A 17,290-nucleotide genomic window follows, 5' to 3' on the forward strand; every position below is an offset into this window, starting at 1 on the left:
CCTGGGGAGGGGGATCGGAAGGTTGCTGGCTCCTTCCATTCCAATGATCAACAGGGGGCTATCTCGGGAAAGAGCAGTTCTTGGACCAATGTCCTGGTTGATTACAATTGAAGCAAATGTCTAGTTTTTTGGGGGCTCTAGAAGGTGGAAGAGACAGAGAGGAATAGTAAAAGGATGTATGGGGGGTAAGGAGTATCATGGACTGTTGGGAAGGGTACATAGGAGAACCCCAAGGTCCATTGGGATGTTGTTGATATACGGTGCCAGTCCTATTGTCTTGCCAGACAGTAAGACAGTATGAGGGTTCCATTCAATAGCCTGGCTGGCCTTGCAGATGGGAAGATCTATTTGGAGTTCTGGCTTTAGGTCTAGCAGTTTGGACAAATTTGGTCTTGACCTTAACTGTTGAGGCCTTACTGTTGGGGTCCTTTAGTTCCCAGAAGTAACATACTGCTCGGCTGAATTGGTCAACATTGGCATCCTGCCAGTGCGTATTATGGATTTTAATAGCTTTCTGTACCTGGTCAGGAAGGACAGTCAATCATAAGGTATTAAATTGGGGTGATTGTCCTTGTGGGTACTGAGTGTCACCAGAGTAAGCACCATAACAGCCCTTAAAACGGACAAGGGAATCCTCAGCTCCTTCGCTTTAGCGAGGTTTACAGGGGAGGACCTTACTCATGTGGATTGCAAGGCACACTGCTTGATGGACGCAGGTAATAATCCAGTCTGACCTATTAAGTTCACCTGGATGCATAATCATGAGCTGGTATGATTATTACTTTGTAAAATCTCTAAGAACTTCGTCCATTCTATGAGGTTAAGTAAGTCTTGGGAGACTGCATTGTAAATGATCCTAGTCCTATTAACATAATTAACGAATCCTTCAGGATTCTTTCCATAGTCTGGAACCTTATTGATGATGCTAGAGAGTTCATGAGGCTTCCAATGTTGATAAAGATTAACAAGTGGATTTTGTCCCAGATTCTGGGCAAGTGGGTCGGGGACTCTTCTAGTCTGGAATTTTCCCCTTGGCCATTTCATATCAGGGTGACTGCGAGGACTAACATTAAGGTCCCTAAACTTTGACTGTCATTCATCAATGTCTTCAGGACTCATTTCTGGTGGGGCAGTGGCACTCAAAGATGCCTTCTTAGGATTCCCTTCATGTCCTAATCTCTGTTGATTCCTAGTGGGGGTGGTAATGGGATTATGGTAACCTCAATCATCCGAATTCTCATTATGCTGGACAGAAGAGGCCAATGAGGAGAAAAGGGTATGGGCCTTGGCACGTTCGTCCCCAGAATAGGAAGGGGGGTTCCAGCGCTTTCGTTTCATAGCACGTCTTTGCTTTGGTCCTACTATGTGTGGCTTTCAAGGAAGTCCCTGTTGGGGAATCGGAAAGGGTCGGTTAACAGGAGGGGGGGTGTGCATAATAAAAGATCTCCTCCTCCGAACTGATACAAATTCCTCGCTTTCAGGAGAATCAATGTCCTCTAATAATGGGTCTTTGGGATAGGTGGGGTCTAAGGAGTTGTCTTTGTTGCCTGTCTGGTCCTGTGCGGCTGCAGCTGCAGTCTGGTTTTTATTTACTGGTTTCTCTTTTCTTTGCGGCCTCTGAAGTTTCAGGTTGGGTTGGGGTTCTCTGCCTTCTTTGTTTTTTGCTATTTCTTTTCTCTAGCTAATTCTAATTCTGTTTTTTTAAATCATGTGCTTTACATTTGCCTTTTAGTTCTAATTCAAATCCGGTCTCAATTAATGGACTGATATTCCTTTTTAATACAGTTTAGTCTCCATGATGACTGGATGGATTTTTCCCATTTTTCTTTAGCTACATTTTTTCACACTGATATGGCTTCTTTCTTTTTACTCCCACACCTTTTTTCCGTATCTCTTGTTCAACTTCCATCAGTAGATTTAGATCATGTGTACCTCCCAGAGGCCAGTCCTTATTCTGTTTAGCAGCTGCACCCAATATTCCCCTTAATTGTTTCTCATTATTAGGATGCATACTCACTATCTCTGTTGAGGGACATTTGCCCTCTGTCTTATTGAGGGTCACACCCATATTTATCCTGTTTATTGTATACCTTCACAATATTCTTACCATTGTCTCTTACCTCCGCAAGGTCTCTATTTTTAGTGCCTATTTAAAAGGTCTCATTCAGGGTTTGGTCAGGGTATGTGTGAAATGGGGGAAGCGGCACACAAAACTGCAGACAGACAGCAACCAAGGTATAACCTTACCTTGTGGGCTCCTTGGTCTTGAGTACAACCTTCAAATGAAGCTCCTCTTTTCTAGTTTCACTCACATGTATCCTTTGTTGGAAGTCTGCTCACAGTTCCAAATTGTTAAAGAACCTATTCGAGATGGCTCAGGGAATTCCCGATGGACTTGACCTGTCAGCCTCTCTTGGTTAATTCCAGAGATTGTACTCTTTGGTAGCCTGGAGTATAAAACTCTTACAGACAGTTTAGTTTAAATTATTAGGTTAGACCAGGGAAACCCACGGATGTGGTCAATTTAGATTTCCAAAAGGTCTATGATAAGGTGCCACACGGGAGGCTGCTGAGCAAGGTGAGGGCCCATGGTGTTCGAGGTGAGCTACTGGGATGGATTGAGGATTGGCTGTCTGACAGAAGGCAGAGAGTTGGGATAAAAGGTTCTTTTTTGGAATGGCAGCCAGTGACAAGCGGTGTCCCGCAGGGTTCAGTGTTGGGGCCGCATCTATTCACGTTATACATTAATGATCTGGATGAAGGGATTGGGGGCATTCTAGCGAAGTTTGCCGATGATACAAAGTTAGGTGGACAGGCAGGTAGTACTGAGGAAGTGGGGAGGCTGCAGAAGGATCTAGACAGTTTGGGAGAGTGATCCAGGAAATGGCTGATGGAATTCAATGTGAGCAAATGTAAGGTCTTGCACTTTGGCAAAAAGAATAAAAGCATAGTCTACTTTCTAAACGGTGAGTAAATTCGTAAAGCCAAAGTACAAAGGGATCTAGGAGTGCTAGCCGAGAATTCTCTAAAGGTAAACATGCAGGTTGAGTCCATGATTAAGAAAGCGAATGAAATGTTGTCACTTATCTCAAGAGGGTTGGAATATAAAAGCACCGTTGTGCTACTGAGACTTTATAAAACTCTGGTTAGGCCCCATTTGGAGTACTGTGTCCAGTTTTGGTCCCCACACCTCAGAAAGGACATACTGGCACTGGAGCGTGTCCAGCGGAGATTCACACGGATGATCCCTGGAATGGTTGGTCTAACATACAAGGAACGGCTGAGGATCCTGGGATTGTATTCATTGGAGTTTAGAAGATTAAGGGGAGATTTAATAGAAACTTACAAGGTAATACATGGCTTGGAAAGGGTGGATGCTAGGAAATTGTTTCCGTTAGGCGAGGAGACTAGGACCCGTGGACACAGCCTTAGAATTAGAGGGGGTCTATTCAGAACAGAAATGCGGATATATTTCTTCAGCCAGAGAGTGGTGGGCCTGTGGAATTCATTGCCGCAGAGTGCAGTGGAGGCCGGGACGCTGAATGTCTTTAAGGCAGAGATTGATAAATTCTTGATGTCACAAGGAATTAAGGGCTACAGGGAGAATGTGGGTAAGTGGAGTTGAAATGCCCATCAGCCATGATTGAATGGCGGAGTGGACTCGATGGGCCGAATGGCCTTACTTCCACTCCTATGTCTTATGGTCTTATGGTCTTATTACCCTTATTTACCAAAAGCATCAATGTTACACTTTGACATACATACCTACAAGCCAGGCTTGAGCTAAGGTTCTAAAACCATTAGCAAAGTAGCGACGCCAGCACTTACCCCACAAGCTCTCTCAGGCTCCACACCTTATTGCTGCAAACAAGCTGCCTTTATACAGAAATTGCTATTACAATTACAAAAAGCCGCATGTCCTTAATCAGATAAGCAGCAATAAAATGGCAAAAGTGTGTAGAGGAAGAGAAACTAATTGCCAGGTCTGAGTACGCTGGACTAATTAACTACATACACATCAAAATGGGAAAACTTGCTCAAACCAGGCCAAATGGTCAATTGCTTTAGCTAGTACATCATAACGAGGGACTCGTCTAAACTATGTGGAAAAGGTCATGGGGTCACCTCCCTCAGCTAACATACCCAGTATCACTATCCTACAAAATGGTTCTTTCTTTTAAAATCATCTTAGATTCCCAGAACGCAAATTATATTCATAACATTCCCGGATCTTGAGCTCCAGAGAACAACACACAAACATTCAATCCATGACAAGCCTGCGTTCACTCAAATCAACCTACAAAGAGTTAACCTTTCCACCATCTTCCATTCTCTCTCTCTCCCTGTATCCCTTGAACCCTTTGATCAGTGAATGTAACTTACAGAACAATGTTTTCTCTCTCACACTCACACATGAACATCTTCCAACTTTCTTACTATGTCAGTTTCAGCCTTTGTGTTTTCCTAGCTTGTAAGATAAGATAATGAGACATTCACATTCCAGAACAGTCGAGATTAGGAAACTGAGCTTCCTAAATTCAAAATGTATCAGGGTTGTTGTGGTTCTGTTTGCCGAGCTGGAAGTTTTTGCTGCAAACGTTTCGTTCCCTGGCTAGGGAACATTATCAGTGCTATTGGAGCCTCCTGTGAAGTGCTGCTTTGATGTTTCTTCCGGTATTTATAGTGGTTTGTTCTTGCCGCTTCCGGGTGTCAGTTTCAGCTGTAGTAGTTTGTATGTGGGGTCCAGGTTGATGTGTCTGTTGATGGATCTTCTTGCCGTTTCCGGGTGTCAGTTTCAGCTGTAGTGGTTTGTATATGGGGTCCAGGTCTATGTGTCTGTTAATGGAGTTTGTGGATGAATGCCATGCCTCTAGGAATTCCCTGGCTGTTCTCTGTCTGGCTTGTCCTATGATGGTAGTGTTTTCCCAGTCAAATTCATGTTCCTGGTTGTCTGAGTGTATGGCTACTAGGGATAGCTGGTCGTGTCGTTTTGTGGCTAGCTGATGTTCATGGATGCGGATTGTTAGCTGTCTTCCTGTTTGTCCTATATAGTGTTTTGTGCAGTCCTTGCATGGTATTTTGTAAACTACGTTAGTTTGGCTCGTGCTGGTTATTGGGTCCTTTGTTCTAGTGAGTTGTTGTCTGAGTGTGGAAGTTGGCTTGTGTGCTGTTATGAGTCCTAAGGGTCGCAGTAGTCTGGCTGTCAGTTCTGAGACGCTCCTGACATATGGTAGTGTGGCTAGTCCTTTTGGTTGTGGCATGTCCTCGTTCCGTGGTCTATCTCTTAGGCATCTGGTGATAAAGTTGCGTGGGTATCCGTTTTTGGCGAATACCTTGTATAGGTGTTCCTCTTCCTCTTTTCGCAGTTCTGGTGTACTGCAGTGTCTTGTGGCTCTTTTGAATAGTGTCCTGATGCAGCTTCGTTTGTGTGTGTTGGTAGTATCACTACCAGGGACACCAGCATACAAACTGGCCAAAGAACTACAACAAAAACTGAAACACCTAGTCAGCGGATCCAAACACTCCATACAATCAACACAGGAATTCTTGGACATCATCAGGAATACACACATAGACAAAGAAGAAACCATGGTATCATTCGACGTGACAGCACTGTTCACATCAATTGACAGAAAAACAATAGCCAACCTACTGGACATACATTACAGAACACAGGAGGCCGAACCTATCAACAAGGACGGCATACTTAAACTACTAGACCTGTGCCTCACCACACACTTTACATTCAACAATCAGATATACGAACAAATCAACGGAACACCCATGGGATCACCAATCTCGGGACTCATAGCAGAGGCAGTTGTGCAAAGGTTAGAACATACAGCCCTACCACAAATCCAACCCAAACTCTGGATCAGATACGTCGATGACACCTTTGTAATCATCAAAAACACAGAAATAGAAAAAACACACCGAATCATCAACGCCACACTCACAGGAATACGATTCACGAGAGAAGAGGAAAAGGATAGCCAACTCCCATGCCTAGACGTGTTAGTAGAGAGAACACCCAACGGAGAATTCACCACAAGGGTACACAGGAAACCAACACACACAGACCAAGTCCTAAACTATGAAAGTAACCACCCCAACACACACAAATGAAGCTGCATCAGGACACTATTCAAAAGAGCCACAACACACTGCAGTACACCAGAACTGCGAAAAGAGGAAGAGGAACACCTATACAAGGTATTCGCCAAAAACGGATACCCACGCAACTGTATCACCAGATGCCTAAGAGATAGACCACGGAACGAGGACATGCCACAACCAAAAGGACTAGCCACACTACCATACGTCAGGAGCGTCTCAGAACTGACAGCCAGACTACTGCGACCCTTAGGACTCATAACAGCACACAAGCCAACTTCCACATTCAGACAACAACTCACTAGAACAAAGGACCCAATAGCCAGGACGAGCCAAACTAACGTAGTTTACAAAATACCATGCAAGGACTGCACAAAACACTATATAGGACAAACAGGAAGACAGCTAACAATCCGCATCCATGAACATCAGCTAGCCACAAAACGACACGACCAGCTATCCCTAGTAGCCATACACTCAGACAACCAGGAACATGAATTTGACTGGGAAAACACTACCATCATAGGACAAGCCAGACAGAGAACAGCCAGGGAATTCCTAGAGGCATGGCATTCATCCACAAACTCCATTAACAGACACATAGACCTGGACCCCATATACAAACCACTACAGCTGAAACTGACACCCGGAAACGGCAAGAAGATCCATCAACAGACACATCAACCTGGACCCCACATACAAACTACTACAGCTGAAACTGACACCCGGAAGCGGCAAGAACAAACCACTATAAATACCGGAAGAAACATCAAAGCAGTGCTTCACAGGAGGCTCCAATAGCACTGATGATGTTCCCTAGCCAGGGAACGAAACGTTTGCAGCAAAAACTTCCAGCTCGGCGAACAGAACCAAAACAAGGGACACCCGAGCTACAAATCTTCAACCAGACTGTATCAGGGTTGTTCTAGTATGTGCATATTCCACTCAGTTTAATAAATTCCAAGTTCTTTTCCTATTGAGTATGAGTTTTGTTACGAGTCCTTAATGTAACCAGTTAGCTGACATCCCACTGTGAAATATGTCTGCCTCCAGCTCCCAGCGTGAGAAGGAAGTATTGCTACACGTTCCACAAGTGAACAAATGTTATCACCTTATTTATATCGATTTATTGACACTAAGAACAGATGCCCCCAATTCTTCTGAACAAATGGGCCCCTCCATAGTCAAGCACTTTACCGCATTTACTGAGCAGGTGTGTAACATCTAAGGCTACAAGCTTTCTCACTTTTTTTAAGAACCTAAATCTTCCAGGCCCAACCTCCAAACAGGCATCTCTCCTAATGCCCCATTAACAGTGCAAAAGATACAGGAGGTGAAGCAACTTCAAAGTGGAAGGCACCTGGCCCTGATGATCTTTCTAGCGAATTTTACAAAGAATTTATAAATATATTGTCAGGGCCAATGTTGGGCATGTACAACTACTAGTACGGTTATGATTGCCTCCTGCCATCCTTGAGAGAGGCTAATATTTCTCTTATCCTGAAGAATGTTACTGTAATCCAATAATTATTAATACTGTCAAAGCATGGAAGGCAATACGGCAGAGCGAAGGTAACATGCCCAAAACATCTTTTCTTACGCCTATAGTTGGTATGTTGGGTTTCCAGCCTGGGACAACGGATCCTGGGTTTAAACTCTGGGCAGCTAGGGGAGTTTCCTGTTTGGGTTATTTGAGTGAAACATAATGATGCCCTTTGACCAAATAATCCATAAGTATGGACTATCTAGCAGAGACCTTTCTTGTTTCTTCCAGATTAGAGATTTTATCCAAAAAGAAACAATGCTTTTGACTGACTGAGAATCATAGAGATGTACAGCATGGAAATAGACCCTTCGGTCCAACTCATCAACCTAATCTAATCCCACCTGCCAGCACCCGGCCCATATTCCTCCAAACCCTTCCTATTCATATAGCCAACTGCTTTCTATAGACCTGATGTAGAGGAGAGGGTGCTTCATGCCAAGAGCACTCATCTGTTGAGGGCTGGCCCCTTAGATGATATTGAGTGACTACGTGAGGTTTGGGAGAGCAGGTTAGGAGTTGAGATTTCCTCTGAGGCATGGGAGGATATTTATGAGAATGTGAAAAAGATTTTGATTTGTGATAAGAACCAAGCCATGCAATTGCAGATTCTTCATAGGGTACATCTGGCCCCAGATCATCTCTTGAAATTTAAGTTGGGAGTATCTTCAATGTGTCCCTAGTGTAATGTAAGTACTGGTATTCTCACTCATTGTATGTGGTCCTGTCACAAGCTTTGTACATACTGGAGTGTTGTAGCAAGAATAATACGCAGGGTCTTGGTGGCCAAACCTAAGGTGGACCTAGTCTCCTTTCTCCTGGGCCTGCCCAATTTATCTTCTTAAGATACACAAGGAAGAAAACTTTTTAATATTCTTACTTTTTGCGCGAGGAAGGACATTTTGATGTGCTTGGTGTTTGAAAAACTCCCCAAGTCCGACGGGTTGGCGCAAGCTAATCATGGAATATATTCCCCTGGACTTTCTCACAAATATGGTGCACCAAAAACCTGAAAACATTTATAAGACACGGCAGCCCTTTTTGGGTTACCTGGAAGCAGATTTGTCTGCCATTTTAATTAGGGCCTTTGTATGGCCATGATGGTTTGGTTTGGCAAACTTGGTCTCCCAAGAGAAAGAATTTCGAATAAATGTGGGTGTAATATTGAATGCTCTTGAAGGTCAGGAGCTATTGTTTTGTGGTGCTGAGCTGTATTATTTATTTATTACTTTGACTGATTTATTGATCTTGTATATGTGTAGTTTCATTCTGTTTGTGTTTTTTTATATAGCATGTTTGTTGATTTATTGTTGTTATAATTTATAATTTTATGAAAAATAAATCTTCTTTTCAATAAAATATTTTTTAAAAGACATTGCACACACTACTGCCATGGAACATCAATAGAGGAGAGGTGATAGATTTATCCTAAGATGGTGTCAAACTTCTTGAGTGTTGTTGGAGTCTCAATCACACAGGCAAGTGCAGCATGTCCCATCATATACAAATGCAGAAAATGCTGAAGAAATTCAGCAGGCCTGAACAGCATCTGTACAGAGAGAAACAGAATTAATGTTTCAAGTCCAATATGATTCTTCTTCAAAAGTTCTGAAAACTTCACACCAGATTTAAAATATTAACTCTCTTTCTCCCTCCACAGATCCTGCTAGACTTGCTGAGTTTCTCCAATGCTGTTTCAGATCTCAAACATCTGCAAGATTTTGCTTTTATGTGAGTAGTCCCTCACAATCCTGACTTGCATCTTGTGAATAGTGGATAGGGTTTAGGGATTCTGGAGGTGTGTTACCTGCCAGAGACACCTAGGAGCTGATCTGCTTTTGATGACACGTTATTTATCATGCTCACAGACATGGAATGCTTCAGTATGAAGATTGTCAATGGTACTGGACATTGCTCATGAGTAAACATTCTCACTTCTGACCTTATAATGTAGGGAAAGTCATTGATGAAGCAGCTGCTGATGGTTGGGCCGAGGACACTCCTCTGAGGAATTCCTGCAGAGACGTCGTGGCGTTCAGAGGATTGACCTCCAACAAATTTATTTTAAGTATGAGTCAAAATAATGGGGAAGCCTTGCCCCAAATTCCACTGACTCTAAATTTGCTAGGGCTCCCTGATCCAAAACTTAGTCAAATGTTAGCTTGACGTTTAAGGGCGGTCACTTTCACCTCTCTCTCAAGTTCATCTCTTTTGCCCATATTTGTTTTGGAATAATGGGCAAAGGAAATGGGATGGGCTTGAATCCTGAATGTGGTGGAAGAGAGGTTCAGAACAGTTAGTCAAAATGAGGAAATAGCAGAGGGAAGGGAAGAGGCCCTCAAGACGGCATCAGTCTAATCATCTCTAAGTGTTGGCTGGTAGAAAACTCACTGGCTTTGAGTTCACCTAACACAGCTCAATTATTCCTTGTCCGATTACTCTCGGATAACGTCCAAAACAATGCATAGGGAACTCTGCTGAGACTACAAGTTCCACAGAATTGCGAATTGAACACTAGATGTTAATTTGATAAATCAATAAGATGTGAAGAAAATAAGGATATTGCTCCTTCCACAGTGGAGGAAATGCCCCTAACTCCCTGTCACGATCAACGCATGAAACATTCTGATATGTTTAGTTAGCTGATTAAGCTAGTCTCAATAAATAATGCAATAGATTAGATTAGACTTACAGTGTGGAAACAGGCCCTTCGGCCCAACAAGTCCACACCGACCCGCCGAAACGAAACCCACCCATACCCCTACACTTACCCCCCACCTAACACTACGGGCAATTTAGCATGGCCAATTCACCTGACCCACACATCTTTGGACTGTGGGAGGAAACCGGAGCACCTGGAGGAAACCCACGCTGACACGGGGAGAACGTGCAAACTCCACACAGTCAGTCGCCTGAGTCGGGAATTGAACCCGGGTCTCAGGCGCTGTGAGGCAGCAGTGCTAACCACTGTGCCACCGTGCACAGTGAAATTTAATTTTGAAAAACCTACAATATTTTTTCAGGTTCGACGTTATGGTTATATAGTCAGACAGGAAAGTTGTGTCTGTGATGTAGAGCCTCCCAGTTTGACCAGGAGGCTTTTCAATATGCTGTCCAGGGATGTAGCATTATCTGCTAATGTCAGGTCTCACCAATGAAAAGCCTCCTCTGGCACTAAATTGAATAGGTTTGGCACACCCCTGACACTTCAAATTTTAATTATAAATCATATGGGAACTGACAAAAAGAAAGCAGAATTAGAGCACAGATCTGTTACAATTTCAGTAATAACACAGTCGACAAAATTCCTCCTATTAATTGTTTTACTCCACAGATGCTGCCTAAACTACTGGGTATTTCGAGCATTTTTTTGCTTTTTCCTATTCATCTTTCACACTTGCTATATTCCAAATAATTTAAACATCAGCTCTGAGATGATTGAAACCGGTTTCTTAAAGGATTGGGACAAAATCATTACTTAAATGAGAAAATTAGACCTCAGTTGAATTAATATGCGCATTAAAATGACAAGGGAAGCCATCTCATTATCAGTCCCTTGAGGATATCCGGTATCAGTCTCTCTTCAAGGATGAGACAAAATTCATCAGTTTAATGATCAAGTATTTCAATGAGAATGAAATGCAATCTGTGCAGATCTGTTTTCTATCAGAGGTTCAAGTTGTTTATCAGGCTTCTAACATTGGATTGGTATTTACAAAAACTGCACACAATGTAGAAGAAGATTTCACAAGATTGAAATCTGATACAGGAGAAAACAGTTTTCATGGTTTTGCCCCATTAAAACTTAAGTGTCATTCACAAACTGGCTTTGAATCCAATGCATCATCACTTAAACTAACCAAGCAACATCATTCGTTGCTAATTATACAGCAACATTTAGGATACTTTCATTTTGCTTTCAGTGAGTAATTCTCAAACAAGGGCTGATTGTAGATATCGCAGACAACAGAAAATTGCAGGTTTTGCTCATGAAATCAAATAATTTGTGCTTAAGTGATAACCTCACTTTAGTTCCAAGAGATAAACATATAGCTATCATCATGGCTTAGTAATATATAAAAAAAGAATTGTTGGTGCTGGAGATTTGAAAGAAAAATAGAAATTGCGAGTAAAACTCAACAGGTCTGGCAGCATTTGTGGGGAGAAGGCAGAGTTAACGTTTCAGATCTGGTTATGCTTCATTAGAACTTCATCAGTGTCTTGGGGGGGGTCTATCTTTTTCCAATACTTGCCCAGAATTTCATTGCCCAGGAAGGTAAGTTTCCAACTTGCTTACGAGTCCATGATGATATTTAAAAGTTACTGATATGTTTTCAAGCTAAATTCTAAACAACGTAAAAACATCCTTAAGACGTCCCAAGACTTTCAACATCTCATCTATATCCAGCATTTCCTGCCCTTGGTTTGAGGTGGGGGATGTTTGGTGAATGGTTGGACAACTGACACATGGCCCCACAGACAGAGATCAGGGGGCTTCAATTTTACTGTGTCTAATTCTTTATTCATCAAACATCAACACTTGCATTTCCTCTTTCAGATTGAAGTTAATTAATTACGTGCCAAACCATTGTTAGTTTTCTTCTCCCTTACCCATAATATTTCATTGTTTTTAGTTGTTGCTGAACTTTAACTTTTCATCCACTGCAGGAGTAATATAGAGGTCATTCCTTTTGAACATTCTGCATGACTTAGATGCAGAAAGATGTAGCTATGAGGGGCAATGTAAACACTAGTGTGTATATGAACTTTCAAGGTATGTTGCTTAAAGCAGCAAATTCTCCCTGCAAAAAGGGTTAATACGCACAGTATCACTCTGGGTGGTGTTTGATTTTTGTGAAGCAGGGTGAGTTCACCAGTTGAAGATCCAAAAGCAACCCAGTGAAGGCCATTCTAACCCCCAGTCCTGGACTTGATAAAGCCCCAGTTAGCTAATTGTCTGTTTGCTGCAAGGATTGTTGGAGACTTCAGGGCAGGTCACGGGTAATGTCACTAGGCCAGTAATCAGACCTGTCGCTTAATGCTGTGAGGATATGGGCTCAAATTCCACCACAGCAGATGGTGAAATATGAATTTCTCATCGCCACACTATCAGAAGAATGTGGAGGCATTTGGAGAGGGTACGGAAAAGGTTTACCAGGATGTTGCCTGGTTTAGAGGGTTTGTTTTCACTTGAAAGTCTGAAGCTGAGGTGTGACCTGCTAGAGGTTTACAAAATTATGAAAGCTATGGATAGAATGGATACTCAGAATCTGGACCCTGGGTAGAAATGCCAATTACCAGGGGATATAACAGATATAAAGGAGATGTGAGAAGCAGATTTTTTTTTACACAGAGGGTGGTAAGTGCCTGAAGTGTGCACCCAGAGGTGGTGGAGGCAGATACAATAGCAATGTTTAGATGCATCTTGACAGACAGATGAATAGGTAGGGAATTGAGAGATAGGGATACCACAGAGGCAAAGGTTTTTAGTTTAGAAAGGTATTATGTGTTGGTGCTGGCTTGGGAGGCCACAGGGCCTGTTCCTGTTCTGTACTGTTCTTTATTCTCTTTGACTTCAAGAGCTGCCTGTACTGGCAGTGCCACCCACTGTGGTAGCTACTGCCTGCTGTTCTGTTCATAGGATGATGCTGTTAAACAGATTTGTACACATATATCCAGTATACCACTGCACTTACTAGTGTAAGATAGTCTGTGTACCAAAGCAACAATGTGTATCTTTCTGCAGCACATAACGAGATCTGAAAACTACATTCAACGTCAGCTCCTAAATCTTGTAAAATAGTGTGAACTTCTGGGAATCACAAGACATTATTCAAACGGACCTAGGAGCAGAACCATAGCTGGAGACCTGGAGAAAAGTAACTGAAGTCACCCTGACTGGTGTGGGCAAGGGGAACTGGTGCGAGTAAGGGGAACTGGTGTAATCGTGTCATCACTGAGCCCCATCAGTTAATCTGATGCTGCATTTGCAAACTTAGATCATTTAGATCTAATCGATGTTTTCACTTCTCACTCTGTGAAAAACATCCATGCATTGTAAGGACCCAGCACCCTTGTACTTAAAGGGTTAGATAACAACTTGCAGTGAGATGCTTTTGACTTTTTTCTGCTCTATGTGAATTTTTGAAAATAGTCTGCCGTGTTTCTGGAGATTCCTTTTTGCAGGCTGGAGTCTAAAATCATGGAGGATGCTGTAATCATTGGATCAGCATCTCACCCACAAACTTCAACAGGGTCCCTCCATTACTTATGCACAGCAGCACTGGGTGTACCATCTATAACATGCACTGTAGTTACCTTCCGTAGCACCTTCTAAACATGTGTGCTCTACAAACTAAAAATAGGAGAACAGATATACAAAAGCACCACAACCTGACAGGTCCCCTCTAGGTTTTATATCATCCTTCACTGTCACTGGATCCAAATCCTGGAACCCAATTCCATCCCCACCATAAAATGCAGTCATTCAAGAGAGTGGCTTACAACCATCTTCTTGTGGTCAACTAGGGATGAGCAGCAAACGCTGGCCTACCGAATGACATCAACATCCTACAAATTAAAAAGAAAACTGAAATGGAGTAAAGGCTGTAGGGAGGGGAAATACTTAACAAGTAGTACAAAGGACCCAATACCCAGCATGAGCCAAACTAACGTAGTTTACAAAATACCATGCAAGGACTGCACAAAACACAATATAGGACAAACAGGAAGACAGCTAACAATCCGCATCCATGAACATCAGCTAGCCACAAAACGACACGACCAGCTATCTCTAGTAGCCATACACTCAGACAACCAGCAACATGAATTTGACTGGGAAAACACCACTATCATAGGACAAGCCAGACAGAGAACAGCCAGAGAATTCCTAGAAGCATGGCATTCATCCCCAAACTCCATCAACAGACACATTGACCTGGACACCATATACAAACCACTACAGCTGAAACTGACACCCGGAAGCGGCAAGAACATCCATCAACAGACACATCGACCTGGACCCCACATACAAATCACTGCAGCTGAAACTGACACCCGGAAGCGGCAAGAACAAACCAATATAAATACCGGAAGAAACATCAAAGCAGCGCTTCACACGAGGCTCCAACAGCACTGATGATGTTCCCTAGCCAGGGAACGAAACGTTTGCAGCAAAAACTTCCAGCTCGGCGAGCAGAACCACAACAGGGGAAATACTCCCAAAGACCTTATTTGAAGTTGTTCTCCTACCTCCACAGTCACTAAGGCAGCTCAGGTTCAACAAAGAGGTTACTGAACTAAACCATTTCCTTCAAACTGGGAAATCGTGGAAGCCATTTAATCCGTACAAGGATGGTCTGTTATCTTCTCACTCGGAAGAGAAGCAAGATTAAAGGGCATGTGACCTCGGCAGGACAATTGGATTCCTAGTACAGCAGGGGGCCATTGGTTCTTTGCTGGTGGGTGTGCAAGCCCCAACCCACTCCCCTTTCCCCAAAGGTGAGGTACAGGAACCACAAAGGGTTCCAGTTCAGTGTAGGATAGCATTGTGGTTCAGTGGTTAGCAGTGCTGCCTCAAAATGCCAGGAACCCTGTATCTGTGTGGGTTTCCACCCAGTCTATGGATGTGCAGATTAGGTGGATTAGCCATGGTAAATTAACCATAGTGTTCAGGGATATGTAGGTAAATTTGCCACGAGTAATGAAGGGTTATAGGGATAAGGTAGGTGTGTGGATCTGGGTGGGATGCTGTTCGAAGGGTCAATGTTACTTCATGGGCCAAATGGCCTGTTTCCACCCTGTAGGGATTCTATGATTCAGTTGTGTGACAGTGCCAATGTCACATCATTAATGTTCAGCAACCTGGCAGCAGTGACATCTGCACATTGCTGATTAGCTACTCTGCAAGGTAGTTTCACAATAACAGTGATTAGATTAGATTAGACTTACAGTGTGGAAACAGGCCCTTCGGCCCAACAAGTCCACACCGACCCGCCGAAGCGCAACCCACCCATACCCCTACATTTACCCCTTACCTAACACTACGGGCAATTTAGCTTGGCCAATTCACCTGACCCGCACATCTTTGGACTGTGGGAGGAAACCGGAGCACCCGGAGGAAACCCACGCAGACACGGGGAGAACGTGCAAACTCCACACAGTCAGTCGCCTGAGTCGGGAATTGAACCCGGGTCTACAGGCGCTGTGAGGCAGCAGTGCTAACCACTGTGCCACCGTGCCGCTCAGTGCTGGCATTATATCAGGGTTACACATTTCCAATCAATCAGAATGGAAGCACTTAGAGTCATACAGCACAGAAACAGACCCTTCAGTCCATGCCGAACAAAATCCCAAACTAAACTGCCTTCACGTGGCCCATATCTCTCCAAACTTCTCCTATTCATGCATCTATCCAAATGTCTTTTAAAATGTCATAATTGTACCTGCATCCACCATTTTCTCAGGAAGTTCATTCCACACGTGAACCACACTATAAATGATTTATCCCTCGTGTCTTATTTAAATCCCTCTCCTCTCACCTTAAAAATGTGCCCCCGAGTCTTGATATCCCCCATCCTAGAGAAAAGACAACTATCATTTACTCTATCTATACCTCTCAAATTTTATAAACTTCTATCAGGTCGCCTCTCAACCATCTATGCCCCAGTGAAAAAAGTCCCAGCCTATCTAGTCTTTCTTTATAACTCAAACCTTCTAGACTCGGCAACATCCTGGTAAATCTCTTCTGATCCCTCTCCAACTTGATAATATCCTTCCTATAACTGGGCAACCAGAACTGGACTCAGTACTCCAGAAGAGGCCTCACTAATGCCCTAGACAATCTCAAAATGATTTCCCAACTCCTATACTCAAAACAGCTGAGCAAGGAAGGCAAGCATGCCAAACCATCCGGTCTATATGTGATGCAAACTTCAAAGAATTATGTATCTGCATCCTTAGGTCCCTCTGTTCTATAACACTATCCAAGGCCCTACCATTAATTTTATAAGCCTGTTTATTGTACCAAAAAGGAAAACGATCTGCCTTTTTTCAGCTCATTGACCCATTTTATTGAGATCCCTTTGTAATCTTAGAAAACCTTCTTCACGATCTACAATGCCACCAATTTTGGTGGCGACTGCAAACTTACTAACGATGTTGTGATACAAAAACCTGAAAACAGCTCCAAAAACATTGAACTTGCTTGGGGAAAAAAACCAGCTACATCAAGGTGCTTAATGCCAGAAATGCAGTGGGTTTATTTGGAAATTGAGACAATTTCTTCACAGGATTGGTATTGGGCTTTCAAATGTTTCTACCTTATATTCACAACTCGCATTCATAAACAATGAAAGTTGACAAAGTTCACTGAAATCAAAACTTCGGAATTATTGAATCAGCATCAGTTGTCCATAACCTAACGAGTTAAACAAAATAAGTAGTGGGAAGAACAGTGGACAGCGTAATTTAATATGACAATAAAGTAATATTTCACTTTTGGTTGATTAAAATTATGAAGCAATGGTTTATTTAGGATTGAAGGTTAAACTCCAATAAAAGTACAGGTTCTAGTTTCAAGGATGAAGGTTGCCAACCAACTTAATGCTGGCAACCAAAGCCCTCAAGTAAGTG

The sequence above is a fragment of the Hemiscyllium ocellatum genome, chromosome 5 (genome assembly GCF_020745735.1).
Source record: "Hemiscyllium ocellatum isolate sHemOce1 chromosome 5, sHemOce1.pat.X.cur, whole genome shotgun sequence".
NCBI lineage: Eukaryota > Metazoa > Chordata > Chondrichthyes > Orectolobiformes > Hemiscylliidae > Hemiscyllium > Hemiscyllium ocellatum.